The sequence below is a fragment of the Tachyglossus aculeatus genome, chromosome 2, assembly GCF_015852505.1.
Source record: "Tachyglossus aculeatus isolate mTacAcu1 chromosome 2, mTacAcu1.pri, whole genome shotgun sequence".
In the NCBI taxonomy this organism is placed as follows: domain Eukaryota; kingdom Metazoa; phylum Chordata; class Mammalia; order Monotremata; family Tachyglossidae; genus Tachyglossus; species Tachyglossus aculeatus.
The window spans coordinates 126,962,434-126,982,139 of record NC_052067.1 but is presented as its reverse complement, the minus strand read 5'-3'; the positions used below and the strand labels follow the sequence as shown (position 1 = coordinate 126,982,139).

Below are 19,706 nucleotides of genomic sequence, written 5' to 3'. Positions count from 1 at the left end.
TCTTTTGCAGTAGAATGTGGAGTGTGAGCAAGAGTGTAACAGGAGAAGAGATTCTATAAGTGGGTTGGAGAGAGATGATTGAGTACCTAAATAGCAATTGACAGGAGTTCCTGCTTCATATGGAGATTATTATGTAAACATCGGAGGTTTCTGAGGAGAGGGAAGACATGCACGGAATGTTATCTTAGAAAGATGACCTAGACAGCGGAATGAGGTATGGACAGGAGAGAGGAGAGACCGGAGGCAGAGCTTAGTGCAGTGCCTGACACATAGTAAATGTGAGAAGCATAGAGAAGCAGCATGGCTCTGTGGAAAGAGCATGAGTTTGGGAGTCAGAGTTCATGGGTTCAAATCCCTGCTCCACCAGTTGTCAGCTGTGTGACTTTGAGCAAGTCACTTAACTTCTCTGGGCCACAGTTACCTCATCTGTAAAATGGGGATTAATACTGTGAGCCCTACGTGGGGCAACCTGATCACCTTGTTACCTCCCCAGCGCTTAGAACAGTGCTTTGCACATAGTAAGCGCTTAATAAATGCCATTATTATTCTTATTATTATAGTAAATGCTTAACAAATACCATTACATCAGGAAGGAGGTTGGTTTAGTAGCCAAGCCAAAATATGAGCAATACCTGGGCCAGTGTGGGGGCTATGTGGAGAGAGAAGGATTGACCCAGGAGATGCTCTGGAGAAAATGACAAAAGGAGTTGACGACAGACCGACAGAATGTAGGGGTTAAATGAGACTTAGAGTAAAGGATAATTCTCAGGCTGTGGACTTCAACAATAGAAAAGAAAGGGCTAGAAAGAGGAGAGGGTTTGGAAGGGATGTTCAGTTTGGGATATTTGAAACTTGAAGTACCAGCATGACATAATAACAATTGTGGTGTTTGTTAAGTGCTTATTATGTGCCAAGCCCTGTACTAAGCACTGGAATAGATACAAGATAATCAAGGCCCACATGGGGCTCACAGTCTAAATAGGAGTGAGTCAATTGTATTTATTGAGTGCTTACTGTGTGCAAAGCACTTTACTAAGTGCTTGGGAGAATACAATATAACAATAAACAGACACATTCCCTACCCACAAGTACAGTTTAGTGGGTAGGTATTGAATCCCCACTTTGCAAATGAGGGAACTGAGGCATGGAGAAGTTAAGTGACCTGCCCAAGGTCACACAGAAGGTACATGGTAAAGGCGAGATTAGATCCCAGGTCCTCTGACTCCCATGTCTGTGCACTTTCCACTAGGCCATCCTGCTTCCCCATGTAGACATTTCCCGCCGCCTCCAATACATCTGGGTAGAGATATCCTGAAGGTGGGAGGAAATATAAGACTCCAGGGAATGAGATAGCTCTGGTCCAGTGCAGCAGATATGGGTTTCAATAATCAATCAATCATTTGTATTTATTGAGCACTTGCTTTGTGACGAGCACTGTACTAAGTGTTTCAGGAAGTAATTAATTAATTATGGTATTTGCTAAGCATTTACTGTGTTCCAGGCACTGTACTAAATGCTGGGATGGATACAAGCAAATTGGGTTGGACACAGTCTCTAACCCACGTGGGGCTCATAGTCTCAATCCCTATTTTACAGATGGAAGTAACTGAGGCCCAGAGAAGTGAAGTGACTCACCCAAGTTCACACAGCAGGCAAATGGCTCCCAGACCCATGCTCTATCCACTATGCCATGCTGCTTCTCCATAATATATATAATACACCTACATAATGGTGGTAGTTGAAACCACCGAAACCAGAGTGAACTTAGAATGAGAAGAGCAGTGTTTATAAACAAAAGACAGCTTACTTGCCAACCCTCTGAGTCTCTTTGTGTTTAGCCACACCTTCCAGGCTTTAAGTGCTTAATATAGGGCTACACACATAGGTGCTCAATAAATAGGATTGATTGATTGAGCCCAAGAGTGTACAGTTTCCAGGGTCTGGTCCTGAGGGATGGCAGCTTTCCAACATTCTGAATGTTGGCACTGCTAAGCGCATATTATGTGCCAAGCACTGTACCAAGCACTGGGGTAGATATAAGATACTCAGGACTTACAGTCTAAGTAGAAGGGAGAACCGGTATTGAATTTCCATTTTGCGTTTGAGGGAACTAAGGCATGGAGAAGTTAAGTGATTCAGTAAGCCATTTCTGAGTGGTCTTGGGAGGAGAGTAACTTTGTCAGACTTCCTGGACTCCACGAGTCATAGAGCAACAGTGGAAAGGGAAAAGCATAGAGTGGATTGTGCAACAGAGCTTCCTCAGTCTGAGGATGAAATTCACATTTTGTTCATAAATTCATGCTTTCGGATGACTGGCATTATAAATCTTGGAGAAAACATGGGTTATCTTTCTCATGAAGGTCATTATCATCAGAGGTGTGTATCTCATTGAGCTTCTTGAGAAGGAGCAGGCCATAGTGGATTGAGCACAGTCCTGGGAGTCAGAAGGTCATGGGTTCCAATCCTGGATCCACCACGTTTGCTGTGTGATCTTGGGCAAGTCACTTCACTTCCTCTGTGCCTGTTACTTTATCAGTAAAATGGGGATTGAGACTGTGAGTCCCACATGGGACAAGGACTATGTCCAACCCGATTTGCTTGTATCCACCCCAGCTCTTAGTACAGTGCCTGGCACATAGTAAGCACTTAACAAATATCACAATTATTATCATCATTATTATTACTCTGTTTCTACCAGATAGAAACCCCAGATTTGCTGAAGTAACTTGCCCCCTCCCCCAGTTCCCTTTCCTAGCCAGTCCTCCACATTCCTGCAGGCTGACAGGGCCAGAGGAGGTGGGGGGAAATGAAGATTTTCAAGAGAGGTGGTGTTTCCCATTTCTGCCAGAATTGGTAAGGGACCCTCGATGGTATGCTCCCGCAGCCCAGTGTTCTGTGGTGATGGTGTACGTGGCCTTGGGGAAGAATGGGGAGGAGAGAGAAAAGCCCGAGTTTGGTGGGAGGGAGGGCAGGGAAGCTTTCTCCCCACCCCAGCAATTTGTTTCCTCCTGCTTTCTGGATGGTGGCTTGAAAAGAGAATCAGCTCCTCTGCCCAGTGACAATAACAGAAGAATGTAGAGAGTAGTGGACTGTAAACTCGTTGTGGGCAGGGAATGTGTCCATTTATTGCTATATTGTACTCTCCCAAATCCTTATTGCAGTGCTCTGCATACAGTAAGCTCTAAATAAATACGACTGAATGAATAATAGCATTCGTTAAGAGCTTTCTGGGTATAGAGCACTGTACTTCTTCCGTAATTTTACCAAGAAAACTCTCTGGATCCACTACCAGAATGGTTGTATATGGAGGTGGGGCATTATGGGAGAGATGTGTCCATGGCCTTGCTATGAGACTAAGACAACTCGATGGCATAAGACGAGACTAAATGGAGATAGAGAATACACTGGTGAGATTTAGACACCTGTCCCTTGTAGGCTCACAATGTGAGACTTTGAATGGGGAGAAGAAAGGGACTTGGCATCCCAGGAGGGGTTGGTTACATGCTGGTTTCGTAACGGGCTGGTTTTGCCTAACTTGACAGGAAGGGGACTAGTTCATAACTATTGAGTCTCTCCTTCCTGCTCTCCCTTCTGCGTCATCTATGCCTTTGAATCAGTGACTTTTGGAAATTTGACCCCAACTCCACAGCACTTATGTATATAAACTATTTATATTAATGGCTGTTGCCTTCTAGACTATAAGCTCATTGTAGGTAGGGAAAACCTGCTAATTTTGTTATACTGTAGTCTCCCGAGTGCTTTTTACAGTGCTCTGCATGATAAATAAATTCCATTGATTGACTGAGGCTCCAACTTTCCTCTTGGCACATGAAAAACAGTTAGAAACCTTGAGATGTTGTGCTATCCAACGGAACAATTACAGAAATGGGTGGGGAATCAGCATTGCGATAATGAATTTCATTCATAACTTTATTGGTTGGAAAGATTCCTGGGTAGATTGGAATACATTCTTATTTTCCAATTTTCCAATTTTCTAATTTGATTGAATCAATCAATCAATATGCTTGGGAGAGTACAATAGGTATGTTTCCTGCCCACATGTCAGGAATAGAAAATGGTGTACAGTCTTGGGCCTGTATAACTACGCTACGATTTTCTAATATTTATGGGGATAAGTTGATGAGAAGCAGTGTGGCCTAGTAGAAAAAGCAAGAGCCCAATAGTCAGAGGACTTCAGTTCTGATCCTGACTCTGCTGGGTGACCTTTGGCAAGTCACTTAACTTCTCTGTGCTGGAGTTATCTCAACTAAAAATCCTTGATTAAGACTGTGAGTCCCAAGCGGGACATGATTTGTGCCCATCTTGATTATCTTGTATCTATCTAGCTGCAGCACTTGGTACAATGTCTGACACATAGTAAGTGCATTTTAGACTGTGAGCCCACTGTTGGGGAGGGACTGTCTCTATATGTTGCCAATTTGTACTTCCCAAGCACTTAGTACAGTGCTCTGCACACAGTAAGCGCTCAATAAATACGATTGATGGTGATGATGATGATGATTCATAAAACAATACCATTTTCTAAAGAAGGACTAGGCTTATTACCTTTCCTTCTGATTTGATGGACTATACAGTTTTGGAGTAGCCTAAAGATCTTGGTAAACTCCTCAGTGTAACTAAGTTTAGACTGTAAACTCTTTTGGGCAGGGAACGTGTCCACCAACTCTTCTGTTATGCTCTCCAAGAGCTTAGTACAGTGCTCTGCACATAGTGTTCAATTAATATGATAGATTAATTGATTTGTTTAGAAGTACCAAGAGCCCAGGTTTGTTGATGCTGTCAAATGCTTTCATTCAGCCTAGGTCATTAAAAACAATGAATTGGTCTTATTTTTGCAATTTTCTGTTATCTGTTGTGCTACCTAGATCATATCTGTTATGTTGAGCTTTGGTCAGAAGCTTCATTGTAATTCAGACAGTAGCTGGTTAACTCTAGTGGTCAGCACTCTTGTCCCAAACAATTCCGAAGAGAAACTTCCAGGCAATGGGAAGTGGTGACGTAGATCGGCAGTTCCCCCTTTCAGTTTTGTGTTTGTGTTAGAAATGGTGGGACCTCTGAAGGCCTGTGGTATTTCTTCATTGTTCTGTGTATTAAAAGAATGTGTGCGGATGTTCCAGCATTAATTTCATGCTGGTTTGAGATTTCTGCGGGAATACCACCTCAACTAGTTAGGTCTGCTGTTGGTTTGCCATTTTTTCATGGTAATAACTTCCTGCACATTTCAGATTTGACCCCTTTTCAGTTTCAATACTGTCTCCTAAATGTTGTAAGGCATTTTAGAATATCATCATTTACATAGGATTACTTTTGTGTCAGGGTTATGGGTTGTTCCATCTGTACTGCACACAGTAAGTGATCACTACCTGGCCTACTGGGTACAGAACAGGTCTGGGTGTCTCGGAGTCAGCCTCTGCCACTTGTCTGCTGTGTGACCTTGAGCAAGTCACTTTACTTCTCTAGGCCTCAGTTACCTCATCTGGAAAATGGGGATTAAGACTGTGAGCCCTATTTGGGACAGGGACTATGTCCAACCCAATTACCTTGTATCTACCCCAGTGCTTAATACAGTTTCTGACACATAGTAATCATTTAACAAATACCACAATTATTATTGTTAGCATTATTAATAAAAACAATTTATTGGAACTCTTCAGCAGGGTGCAGTAGTATGCACTGGACCATAGTTCCTTTGTTACTGAGGAAAATTTCATAGTTTGATGGTAGCCCATACATTGTTTGCTCTTTTCAGCTTTGCCAACCTGACACAATGGGATATATGTGTTTATTAGTTAATCTTCGTGCTCAGTTTTGGATTTTGGAAGACGCCTTTTTTGATGCCATCATATAGACATTGCAAAATATTGACAACACATTCCTTGTTTTATCGCAAATTGTCTTCGTTCACCAAGTTATTTTTAATTAAACTAATATTTGCAGTGGCACGTTGCCTTCCCCAATTAAGCCCCCATTTCCTCTATTGACTCTCCCCTCTGAGTCACCTATGTCCTTGGATTTGTTCCCCTTAAGCCCTTGATATTCACCCCATCCTCATCCCCATAGCACGTAGGTTCATATTCTGATAGTCTGCTATTTCCCTCCTCCATAATTTATTTTAAAGTCTGTCGTCCCTTCATTCAACTGCAACTTCCTTGATAGCAGGGATCGTAACTATCAACTCTATTTTTTTGTACTCTCCCAAGAGTTTAGACTAGTTACCTGAAGTAAATGCTCAATAAATACTATTGATTGATTGATTGATTGATCCCCCTGATAGGCAGTGTCTTAGAAAATGAGCCATTCATTGTTCTTGTGGGGACTTGTAGCTAGTTAGACCAAAGTATTTACTGAGCCCACACTCCAGCTAGAACACTGTAATAAGCACTTGGGAAAGTACAGTAGAGTTAATGGACACTATCCTTACCCTTGAGGACTTTCAATAGAAATAGATTTTCAAAAGGAATACTGTGATTATGTTGCCAACTTGTACTTCCCAAGCACTTAGTACAGTGCTCTGCGTTCAATAAATAAGATTGAATGTGATGCTGTCACAGAGAGCCTTGCAGGATTCTTTGTGCTCCAAGAAATTTTGTATCTGCCTGTCTTGATTGTTAGGATGTGACTTTGTTACGTTGACTCTATTGTAAGCATGTTGGGAGCCTATGAACTGATCAGTCTGATCATTTTATATCCATTCCTGTGTTTTAACACAGAGCAAGAGGAGCTCTCAGAAACAGTGAAAAGCCCTGCATTTGACAAATGTATCAGCGAAGTAAGAAACTATCTTGACAAGGTCACAACCATAAACTCTGCCTGTAGACTGTCTATATTAGATTCTGGCCTCATAAAGACAGATTCTGTTATCTTTTTCCCTACCACACTGTGCCTCCTAAAATAAAATCTATCTTGGCAATTTAGTAAATGAAATTCAACCCAATTAAGTTTTAATTTGTCATTCAATAGGTGTGGTGCTAAAATGTCTAGTGTCAACACCTTTGTGCATTTGCTCCTATGCAGTGCTGCTTGTAAAATACCTTTGAAACCTCAAATTTTAACTGTAAATCAATCAAAAAATGGTATTTTTCAAATGCTTATTGTGTAAAGAGCACTGTATTAAGCACTTGGTAGAGTACAATACAACGGGATCCGTAGACCTGTTCCCTACCTACAGGGAGCTTACAGTCTAGATGGGGAGACAGACATTAAAAGAAATTACAGATATATATATATATATATAAATGCTGTGGGGCTCTATAATGCCTAATGATTGTGTGTAGTTTGAAAATATGACTTTGTATGTTGATTTCACTACTAATAAATCTTACATCCACTCAAGTTCGTCATATGAAAAATGCAGAGCAAAAGAATATTTCAATCTACACTTGTTTAGATCACTAAAAAAACTAAGCTCATTAAATGAATTGCTCATTCTGGGTTCTCTCATAGGTTTTATCTCTAATTACATTTAGTTATATGGGCACAACTGAAAGCCTTTTGCAGTCTTAATAATTTTCTGTTAAAAATTAAAGATCTCCAGGATTTTCCAACTTAAAAAAATCATATGGGCATTTAAAATATGTAATTATGGAGAATTCTATATACACTACATTTTTATGTTTCTTTCTAATTGCTACCATATATTTTCAATTCAGAGTTCACTCTTAAGTGCAACAGGACAATATTTTATTTGAGGCATTTATGCTTTATTAGTATTATTATTATCATATTGTTATGATATTTTAGAGCTTACTATGTGACAGGAACTGTTCTAAGCACTGGGGTAGACACAAGTCAATCAGGTTGGTCACAGTCCCTATCCCACAAGTTGGAGGGAGAAGAGGTATTGAACCCCCATTTTACACTTGAGGAAACCGAGGCCCAGAGAAGTTAAGTGACTTGCACAAGGTCACACAGCAAGCAATCGGCAGAGCTGGGATTTTAACCCAGGTTCTTTGACTCCCAAGCCCATGTTCTTTCCACTAGGCAATACTGCTTCTCATCTAATTAGGGTCAACTTAAAAAAAAAAAATAATTCATCTGCTTTTAGATTATAGAAAATAGAACAATAGGCAGATACCTGTATATATGTATATATGTTTGTACATATTTATTCCTCTATTTATTTATTTATTCATTTTACTTGTACATACCTATTTTATTTATTTTATTTTGTTAGTATGTTTGGTTTTGTTCTCTGTCTCCCCCTTTTAGACTGTGAGCCCACTGTTGGGTAGGGACTATCTCTATATGTTGCCAACTTGTACTTCCCAAGCGCTTAGTACAGTGCTCTGCACACAGTAAGCGCTCAATAAATATGATTAATTGATTGATAGATACACAAACTGACAAACATTATAGGTAGATAGCTCACCATGAAGCAGCTTTTTAAATATTTTACTGACATCCATCCTTCCTTACATCTTCCCCCCCATAAAGTTTTGGGAAGTGAACATTGCTGTATTTAAGGTCTTCATTGCTTATGACCCTAATTTGCAATTTGTTATTAAGAATGTCCTGGAAATGATAGACTACTTAGAGATTTGGTCGTAGGTCCAGATTTCACAACCGCATATGTCGTTGGACAGCACTCTTGTAGATTTTAAGCTTGATTTGAAGTGTGATACAATAGTTTTTATTGAGCACTGACTGTAAACCGAGCACTGTACTAAGAACTTGGAAGAGTACAACAGAGTTGGCAGACTAACTCCCTGTCTACAATAAGTTTACAGTCTTTTGAGAAATACAGATAATAACATGAATCAATAAATTACAGATATATACATAAGAGCTGTGGGGATGAGGATGGGGTGAATACCAAGTGTTCCAATGGCACACCTCCAAGTGCATGATTCATATAAGGAGAGGGATTGGGAAAAAAGATTTAATGGCTAAAGGCCTCTTGGAGGAGAGAAGCAGCGTGGCTCAGTGGAAAGAGCACGGGGTTTGGAGTCAGAGGTCATGGGTTCAAAACCCGGCTCTGCCACTTGTCCGCTCTGTGACTTTGGGCAAGTCACTTCACTTCTCTGAGCCTCAATTACCTCATCTGTAAAATGGGGATTAAGACTGTGAGCCCAACGTGGGACAACCTGATCACCTTGTAACCCCCCAGTGCTTAGAACTGCTTTGCATATAGTAAGCGCTTAACTAATGCCATTATTATTATTATTATTATTATTATTATTATTATTATTATTATGTAGCCTTAATTAGGCTTTGAAGATGGAGAGAGTAGTAGTCTGGCTTCTAGACTGTGAGCCCATTGTTGGGTAGGGACTGTCTCTATATGTTGCCAACTTGTACTTCCCAAGCACTTAGTACAGTGCTCTGCACACAGTAAGCGCTCAATAAATATGATTGATTGATTGATTGATTGATTGATGTGGAGGAGGAGGGAGTTCCAGACCAGAGGGAGGATGTTGGAAAGGGGTCGATGGGTTGAGATAGATGAGATTGGGTCACAGTGAGCAATCTGGCTCTAGAGGAGTGACATGTATGGGCAGGACTGTAACAGAAGATCAAGTGAGGTGAGGTAGGAGGTGGTAAGCTGATTGAGTGGGACACAGCATGACCTAATGGACAAAGCAAAGATCTGGGAGCCAGAAGATTCCTACCCCTGCCACATTCCTGCTGTGCCATCTGGGAAAAGTCATTTAACTCCTCTGCATCTCAGTTTGCTCAACTGCATAGTGGGGATTTCATTCATTTATTCAATCATATTTATTGAGCACTTTACTTTGTGCAAAGCACTATACTAAGCACTTGGGAGAGTACAATACAACAATAAACAGACACATTCCCTGCCCACATTGAGATTCAATACTTGTACTCCATGCTATCAATCAATCAATCAATCAATCATATGTATTGACTGCTTACTATGTGCAGAGCACTGTACTAAGCGCTTGGGAAGTACAAGTTGGCAACACATAGAGACAGTCCGTACCCAACAGTGGGCTCACAGTCTAAAAGGGGGAGACAGAGAACAAAACCAAACATACTAACAAAATAAAATAAATAGAATAGATATGTACAAGTAAAATAAATAAATAGAGTAATAAATATGTACAAACATATATACATATATACAGGTGCTGTGGGGAGGGGAAGGAGGTAAGGCAGGGGGATGGAGGGGGGAGGAGGGCGAGAGGAAGGAGGGGGTTCAGTCTGGAAAGGCCTCCTGGAGGAGGTGAGCTCTCAGTAGGGCCTTGAAGGGAGGAAGAGAGCTAGCTTGGCTGATGGGCAGAGGGAGGGCATTCCAGGCCCGGGGGATGACGTGGGCCGGGGGTCGATGGCGGGACAGGCGAGAACGAGGCACAGTGAGGAGATTAGCGGCGGAGGAGCGGAGGGTGCGGGCTGGGCTGGAGAAGGAGAGAAGGGAGGTGAGGTAGGAGGGGACGAGGTGATGGACAGCCTTGAAGCCAAGGGTGAGGAGTTTCTGCCTGATGCGCAGATTGATTGGTAGCCACTGGAGAGTTTTGAGGAGGGCAGTAACATGCCCAGAGCGTTTCTGGACAAAGACAATCTGGGCAGCAGCATGAAGTATGGATTGAAGTGGGGAGAGACACGAGGATGGGAGATCAGTGAGAAGGCTGATACAGTAGTCCAGACGGGATAGGATGAGAGCTTGAACGAGCAGCGTAGCGGTTTGGATGGAGAGGAAAGGGCGGATCTTGGCAATGTTGCGCAGCTGAGACCGGCAGGTTTGGGTGACGGCTTGGCTGTGAGGGGTGAATGAGAGAGCGGAGTCGAAGATGACACCAAGGTTGCGGGCTTGTGAGACGGGAAGGATGGTAGTGCCGTCAACGGAGATGGGAAAGTGAGGGAGAGGGCAGGGTTTGGGAGGGAAGACAAGGAGTTCAGTCTTCAACATGTTGAGTTTTAGGTGGCGGGCAGACATCCAGATGGAGATGTCCTGAGGGCAGGAGGAGATGCGAGCCTGGAGAGAGGGGGAGAGAGCAGGGGCCGAGATGTAGATCTGGGTGTCATCGGCGTAGAGATGATAGTTGAAGTCGTAGGAGCAAATGAGGTCACCAAGGGAGTGAGTGTAGATCGAGAACAGAAGGGGACCAAGCACTGAACTTTGGGGATCCCCCACAGTAAGGGGATGGGAGGGGGAGGAGGAGCCTGCAAAAGAGACTGAGAATGAACGACCTCCCATGTGGGACAGAGACTGTGTCTGACCTGATTAACTTGCAGCATTTAGAACAGTGCCAAACACATAGTAAGAACTTTGAATATAATTTTTTTAAAAGTGGTTTTCAGGATGTGGGCTTGTACATCATAAGAGGAAGTATTGGTTAATATTCCTAAAGGGACATCATGGACTGGGAGATGGTGGGGTGGAAGAGATTATTTTTGGGGAGGAGATGCATGGGAGAGAAGACAGGAAAAGAGATTACAAATTTCTATTCTCTTTGTTTCTCTCTCTCTCTCTCTCTCTCTCTCTCTATATATATATATATATATAGTCACTATATATTATATGTATTTAGTGACTATATATAGAGAGAGGCAGAGACAAAGAAAATAGAAATATATATATATATATGTTAATATACATATATATTCTCCATATTAGTAGAAAATACCGCTGCTGAGTGAGTGTGTGGATGAAAATCCAATGAGGAATGCACAGTAATAATAATGGCATTTATTAAGTGCTTACTATGTGCAAAACACTGTTCTAAGCGCTGGGGGGATACAAGGTTGTCCCACGTGGGGTTCACAGTCTTCATCCCCATTTTACAGATGAGGCCACTGAGGCCCAGAGAAGTGAAGTGACTTGCCCAAAGTCACACAGCTGACAAGTGGCGGAGCCGGGATTTGAACCCATGACCTCTGATTCCAAAGTCCGTGCTCTTTCCACTGAACCACGCTACAGTCCTGACCACACTTTACCCCCTCAAAAGCCTATCCCTATGTTCTTATGTTTCATGCTTCCCCCCTCCCCTGACCCCTTGTTCTCTTATTTCAAACAGAGCTAGGGATCAAAGAGGGCCTCTCCTTTCCTCTAGACTGTAATTCTGTTAGGGGCAGGGAAGGTGTTGGTTATGTTGTGTTGTACTTTCCCAAGCACATAATACAGCGTCCTGCCTAATAAATGTGATTGGTGAATTGATTAATAACCATGTGTCATGGTGGTTTCACCTCAACAATTGAATCCCAGTTTTCAGCAGCATAGACTTCCTTGTTTTTCCTTACATTGTTGGGTGATACATAAGTATGTAGATAACAGAATACTCTGAAATCCTTCAGCTCCAAGTTTCCAGTGAGGATCTTTGGCTATGGGAAAAGTTTCCCTGGAACTCTAATTTTGTTACCTTGTTTTGTTTAGAGTTATTGTTAAGTCCATAGCACTGGGCTGACTGCAAAGTGGCTTATCCCTAAGCCGATGTCACCTGCAAATAGCAGGTCTGGAGTGACTAGCTTTAGGGCCTCATTAATGTGTATAACCTGCTCGACTGAGTTTCCTGTAAATTTGGAAGACTATTCTATGCCAGTGTTGTAAAACTCAGCTCCAATTACTTACTAACTCCTGTGTGTGTGTGTGTGTACACCTTCTGTGCTTGCAGCACTGTCTAGTGGAAAGAACATGGGCCTAGGAATCAGAGGATCTGGGTTCTAATTCTGGCTCTAGCATCTGCCTGTTGTGTCATCTTGGGCAAGTCAATTAACTTGTCTTTTCCTCAGCTTCCTCATCTGCAGCACATTTAATTTCATTAAAAATGAATCTCTATTTTTCAAAATTTTTTACTTCAAGTAGTATATTCATAAAGCCAGATAAATCATAATTTAGCCACTTTTCTTTGGACAGTTATTTGTGCTTCCTGTATATAGAAATGAAAGACAAATTTGAAGTTGGAGACTGAGTAAATGTTGAATTTAAGTTTTCAATCATCTTTGGCTTTACTCTGGAATTAAGCTGTTTGCTATTAATAATAATTGTGGTATTTAAGCGCTTACTATGTGTCAGGCACTGTACTAAGCACTGGAGTGGATACAAGCTAATCAGATTGGACACACTTGCCTGTCCAACCTCGGGCTCACAGTCTTCATTGCCATTTTACAGATGAGGTAACTGAGGCAAAGAGAAGTGAAATGACTTGCCCAAGATCACACGGCAGACAAGTGGAGGAGCCGGGATTAGAATCCATGACCTCCTGACTCCCAAGTCTGTGTTCTATCCATTAGGCCACACTGCTTCTCAATTACATAATGTGCTGTTTTTTATGGTATGTGTTGAGTACTTACTATGTGCCAATCACAGTACTGAACTCTGGGGTAGCTACACAGTTGTCAGGTTGTACACAGTCCCTGTCTTGCATGAGGCTCATTGTCTTAATTTTGGAGTATTCCTTGTTTTAGAGAAAAACTTATCTAGAATTAACCCTTGTATTACGTTTAATTATTTAAGGTCCCCTTGCCTTAAATCGCCTTCTAGGGAAATCACAGATTTGTATTTGTAGTGAATGGACGTAAAAGGTTAAATGCATCTGTATAAATATATTTGTTTCTTTATGTGTACAACCACCTTGGTTGTTTCAAATACCATTTATCAAACTAATGCATTTCTTTTCCTTTCAGTTTCTCCTTTGCTTTCTCTGACTGCTATTAATGACTCTCTACTCTATCTAAAATTGTGTGCAAGAATAAGGGACAAATTAAAATACAGATCAATTCATTTTGCTACCATTTACCACTCTTGATAAAAAGTTCTGGAGAGGAAAGAGATAAATAGATGATCCTATATGAGTGGGTTTTAAAAAAATTAAATAAAGACTTCATCTATCCATTCACTTGGTATAGGTATGTCCTTTAAGACCCCATTTAAATACTGCTTTTAATGGATTCCTACAAATGTATATGCAAATATTTGCATATCTAACCAGCTCCAATTCACAAGCATAGCACAAAATTCAAGAGTAACAAAACAAATGCATGCTTAGACTCAGAATTGCATAATGCATGGTTAAACTAAAGATGCTAACATGGCAAAATTGCAGGCAATAACTGGATTCTCATCAATCAATTGTATTTATTAAATGCTTCCTGTATGCAAAGCACTGTACTAAGCACTTGGGAGAGTATAACAGAGTTGGTAGACACATTCCCTGCCCACAGTTAGCTTACATTTTAGAGGGGGAGACAGGCATTAGTATAAATAAATTAATTATGGTTATCTTAGCAGGATGAAATATTTGGGAAATGATCTTTTTAATCTGTTTAATTAGAATTAAAAAGTAGGCTTTTGCATTCTATTAAAGTAGAGAAGGTCTCTGTGTAGTTTTGCAAAATCTAGACTAGTCAGGTACATCAAGCCAAAGTTAAAATGTTTCTCTGACTAATTTCAGCCCTTTCTCTTACTTTCCAATATATATATATATATATATATATATATATATATATATATATATTGGAAAGTATGTATGTATGAATATATATATATATATATGCATACATGCATATTATACATAGATTATTCATGAAATTTACTCCTTTTCCTCCTCCTACTTCCATTTCCCACTTTCACTCTCCTCTCCCAGTAGAGCTAATATACTTTAGGAGAGCATGCTAGTGTAGCATATCTAGCCACTGAGAGTTTGAAATGAGACCTTGATTAACCATTACTGCGCAGCAACAAGGGCTATGGGTATTTGAGAGTAATAAATATGGAGGCATACTGTATCCAGATAAGGGGAAGAGGACTTTAACAATATTATCAAGTAATCCAGACTCAGCTGTGCAGGCTCAGAGAGAGTGGCTGATTGAAAGTGTTCGAAGTGAAGTGGTGGGAGGGGAACAATAAAGAAAAATGAAGTGTAGAGAAGAGAGGTATTCCTGTCCAAAAATAGAAGATAAAATGCCATAGTCACTGAGGACTGTGGACTAGTCCAGTTTCCTCGAAACACTATCTTTTCTTGGCTTTGCTGATAAAGTTATCTCCTGGTTTCTGTCATTTTGCTGCTCACTCTTTCTCAGTCTTCTTCACAGCTCTCTCCCTGACTCCCACCCCCTGACTATGGGTGTCTCTCAAATTCAATGTCCCCTTTTCTTTTCAGTTTATATAGTCAACCTTGGGGTACACCCATTGGCTATCACTATCACCTCTATGCAGTTGACTCCAAATGTACCTGGCTAAGCCTCTGTCTCTGTCTGCATTCTCACATTTCTGCTCTCCCCCAGAACATCTTTACATACACATCTCACTTGTAATTCAAGAACAATGTGTCCATAACTCAATTCCTCCCAAATCATCTCCTCCACCTAAAGTTTCTATCTCATTTGACGACTCCACCATCCTGCTCACCTCACAAGTCCATAATCCTGGAAATCCTCTATTCCCTCTCTCTTTTAAACCTCCATATTCAGTCTATTATTAAACTTTGTAGGATCTTCCTCCACAACACTTTCAGAATGGGTCCCCTTCCTATCCATCTAGATGATCACCACACTCATCTAGGCAGTTATCATACCCGCAACTCGACTACCTGATTAGCCTCTAGTCTCCCTGCTTCTAGTTCTTGTCCTGACTCAGATCATGTTTTAAAAGCATGGTTAGTGCCTTAGTGGAGTGCTTTGCACAGGGCAGGCACTGAATAAGTTCTACTGATGGATCAATTCCAGACAATAGGAAATGGAAGTTGTGCATTGGCCTTTTCAGACCCATTTCCTGGATCTGAATGATAGACTAGTTATTATAGCTGGGGGCACTGTAGAACACTATGACACTCAGAACAGCAGCTGCTCAGATTAAGCCATTTCATTAACTCTATACAAAAGCGATAAGCTACCTTCAACACTATGGACCAATCCCTTCTCCTGGAAACATTATCTTACCTCAGCTTCCCTGACATACATTGTCCTTCCTGTATTTATTTGGCCAGTACTTCTCTGTCTCTTGGGCAGGCCCTTCCTCTATTTCCCACCCTCTATCTGTAGGATTCCCTCAAGGCTCAGTTCTGGGTCCCCTTCTATTCTCCATCTACACCCACTCCCTGGGAGAACTCATTCCCTACCTTGGCTTCAACTACCATCTGTATGTGGATGATTACCAAATCTACTTATCTTCCTCAACAGTCTTGCATTTCCTCCTGCCTTCAGGACATCTCTAATTGGATGTCCGGCCAACACCTCCAAGTTAACGTTTCCAAAGTAGAGCTCCTCTTTTTCCCACCCAGTAATGTTCTCCTCTTCCTTACCCATCCCTGCAGACAACACCATTTCCCTCACAATCTCAGAATTCCATAACCTTGATATTATCCCGGACTCATCTCTCTCATTCAATCAACATGTTCAGGCTGACATGAAATTCTGTTGGTTCTACCTTCACAGCGTTGTAAATATCCTCCCATTCCTGTCCATCCAAACTTCTACCTCACCAATATAAGCATTTGTAATACGTATATTGTTGTGGTCCTATGTTGTCGAGTCGTGTCCGACCCATAGCGGCACCATGGACATATCTATCTCAGAGCACCCCACCTCCATCTGCAATCTTTCTGGAGGTGTATCCATAGAGTTTTCTTGATAAAAATACAGAAGCGGTTTATCATTGCCTCCTTCCATGCAGTAAACCTGAGTCTCTGCCCTCGACTCTCTCCTGTGCCACTGATGCCAAGCACAGGTGAGTTTTGACTTGTAGCAGATTGCCTTCCACTCGCTAGCCACTGCCCAAGCTAGGAATGGAATGGATATGCCTCTGCTTGACTGTCCCTCACATAGTAGAGACTGATAGAGTACTGGAAACTCTCCCAGTGCAACCCTGAGAGGTGAATACTTATGTACATACCTTTAAATTGCATATTGTAAATTATTTATTTATATTAATGCCCATCTCTCCCTCTAGACTGTAAACTCATTGTGGACAGAGAATGTATCAGAAGCACTTAGTACAGTGCTTTGCACACAGTAAGTGCTCAATAAATGTGATAGAATGAATGAATGAATAACTCTCTTTTACTGGACTCTCCCAAGCTCTTAGGACAGTGATCTGTAGACAGAAAGTGCTCAGTAAATACAATTGACTGATTATAATATCCCACCTTGACTATGGCATCAGCCACCTCGCTGACCTCCCTGCCTCCTTTCTTTCCCCACTGGGGTCCTGACTTTGCTGTCAGGATTATTTTTCTGAAAAAGGTTCATTCCCCATCTCTGCACTCCTCAGTCCCCTCCAGTGGTTGCCCATCCATCTCCACATCAAAAAGAAACTCCTTGCCATTGACTTTAAGGTATTTGATAAGCATGCCCCTTTAATCAATTAATCAATGGTATTTATCATTTACTGTGTGCAGAGCACCATACTAAGAGCTTGGGAGAGTACAGACCAACAGAGTTGCTAATACACATTCCCTGCCCACAGTGAGGTTACAGTCTAGAAGGGGAGACAGACATTAATATGAATAAATGAATTACAAATAAGTACTTAAATGCATTTCCTATGGCAACCCAGCCCACACACTTCTTTCTTCTAAAACCAATCTACTCACTGTACATTGATATCTAGCTTTCCTATGACCCCTTGCCCATGTTCTCCTTCTGGACTGTGAGCCCGTCGTTGGGTAGGGACCATCTCTATATTTTGCCACTTAGTACAGTGCTCTGCACACAGTAAGCGCTCAATAAATACGATTGAATGAATGAATGGTCTGGAACTGCCTCCCCCTGAAAATCTGACAGACTACCACTCTCTCCACCTTTAAAGCTTTATTAAAATCAAATCTCCTCCAAGAGGCCTTACCTGACTAAGCCCTCATTTCTCCTACTCATTCCCCCTTCTGTGTCACCCTTGCATGACATATGTACCTGTAAGCCCTTGATAGTCACCCTCAGTTCCACAGCACTTATTTACAAACCCATAATTTCTTTTGATATCTGTCTCCCCCTCTAAACTGTAAGCTCGTTGTGGACAGTAGTAGTAATAGTAGTAATTGGCATTTGTTAAGTGCTTACTATGTGCAAAGCACTGTTCTAAGCACTGGGGAGGATACAGGCTGATCAGGTTGTCCCACGCGGGGCTCACAGTCTTAATCCCCATTTTACAGATGAGGGAACTGAGGCCCAGAGAAGTGAAGTGACTTGCCCAAGATCACACAGCAGACATGTGGCGGGCGGGATTCGAACCCATGACCTCTGACTCCAAAGCCCGGGCTCTTTCCACTGAGCCACGCTGCTCCTCTAGAGCAGGGAATGTGTCTACCAATTCTTTTGTACTGCATTCTCCCAAGTGCTTAGTAGGGTTCCCTACAAACTGAAAGTGCTCTAACAATTCCCGCATGGGTCAGTGGAACAATCCCGGGCTTTGGAGTCAGAGGTCATGGGTTCAAATCCCGGCTCTGCCAATTGTCAGCTGTGTGACTTTGGGCAAGTCACTTCACTTCTCTGTGCCTCAGTTACCTCATCTGTAAAATGGGGATGGAGACTGCGAGCCCCCCATGGGACAACCTGATCACCTTGTAACCTCTCCAATGCTTAGAACAGTGCTTTGCACATAGTAAGCACTTAATAAATAAAATTAATTCCATTTTGATTATTTTTCACTCATGGAAAAAGTTTTATCTTCCAATAGGTACCCCTTCAAAAATGAATTTTAAATCTGTAGATTGCTAGAGAGAAAAACTTACGATTTTCCAGTAACTTGATGACAAGTCTATGTTTGTGTTGAGAAATGACTGACGAAAATGTTGAAAACTGGAAGCAATTACAGGTTGAAGAAACTTTCCAGAGCGGTACACCCCACGCAGATTTTGCATGTGGCTGCATGTGGTTTAATTGAGTTTTATGAGTGAATCCAATTTCACTCAGTTTAGGTTTGGGCTATGGAGGGCACAGATTTTACACCTACAGGAAATCTGGCCCACATAGCTTACACATAGGAGTTGGCTCAGAATGGGCACTGGTAAGCACTTAGCACAGTGCTCTGCACACAGTAAGCACTCAATAAATATGATTGAATGAAAGAATGAATAAGAGCTCAGAGTTGTGTCCTTTTCCTGAGTACATTTCAAAAAAAAAAAAATAAATAAGGTCATTGCTGGATGCCAAAGAAAATTTTCCACTTGAAATGGAAATTATGAAGTAATTTGAATAATGCCAAGAGAGAGTAAACAAAAATGACGGTCTCCAAGATACATTAGAAACGGGGCAAATAGTCTACAATATTTAGAAGATTCCAAGACCGCAATACTTAATTACATTTAGTGAGGTCAGTGTTCCAAGGGAGTCTGAACTTTCAGAAATCATACCCATTTTAATTTGAAACACAAATCTTTTTTTATGGGGGAATTTGAATTTTTAGGAGTCATACACATGTTAATTTGGAACACAAATCTTTCTTTTTTTTTACTTTTTAGGAGAATATCTAAATCAGAATTATAAAGAAGATTGGGACATTAGCCATCATGGAACTATCCCATTTTGCACAAATAAATAAATGATTTTACTCTACCTAGCCATTTTACAAAATTTCAGCATATTTCATAAAGTAAAATGAACCAATTTTGAAGCAAAATTGATGTGGGAACTTCAGGTAAGGATGGATGGTAGAGTTGGTGACAGATATAGAAAAGCACTTAAATGCAAAATTTTCAGTCAATCAATTATTGGTATTCATTGAGTACTTACTGTGTGCAGAGCACTTGCAAATGATTGGGAGGATACAATATAACAGAATTGATAGACACTTTCCC

At 41.3% G+C, this 19,706-nt stretch overlaps 1 protein-coding gene and 1 non-coding gene across 6 annotated transcripts in view; one reads left to right on the top strand and one right to left on the bottom strand.

Annotated features, from left to right (window-relative positions):
• Positions 1 to 19,706, top strand: part of KLF12 (Kruppel like factor 12) — a 491,848-nt gene that overhangs the window by 112,904 nt on the left and 359,238 nt on the right. The window lies entirely within an intron of this gene.
• LOC119925118 lies at positions 16,653 to 16,790 on the bottom strand. Its single transcript, XR_005449786.1, has one exon. It is a non-coding gene; the product is annotated as a small nucleolar RNA SNORA7 (small nucleolar RNA).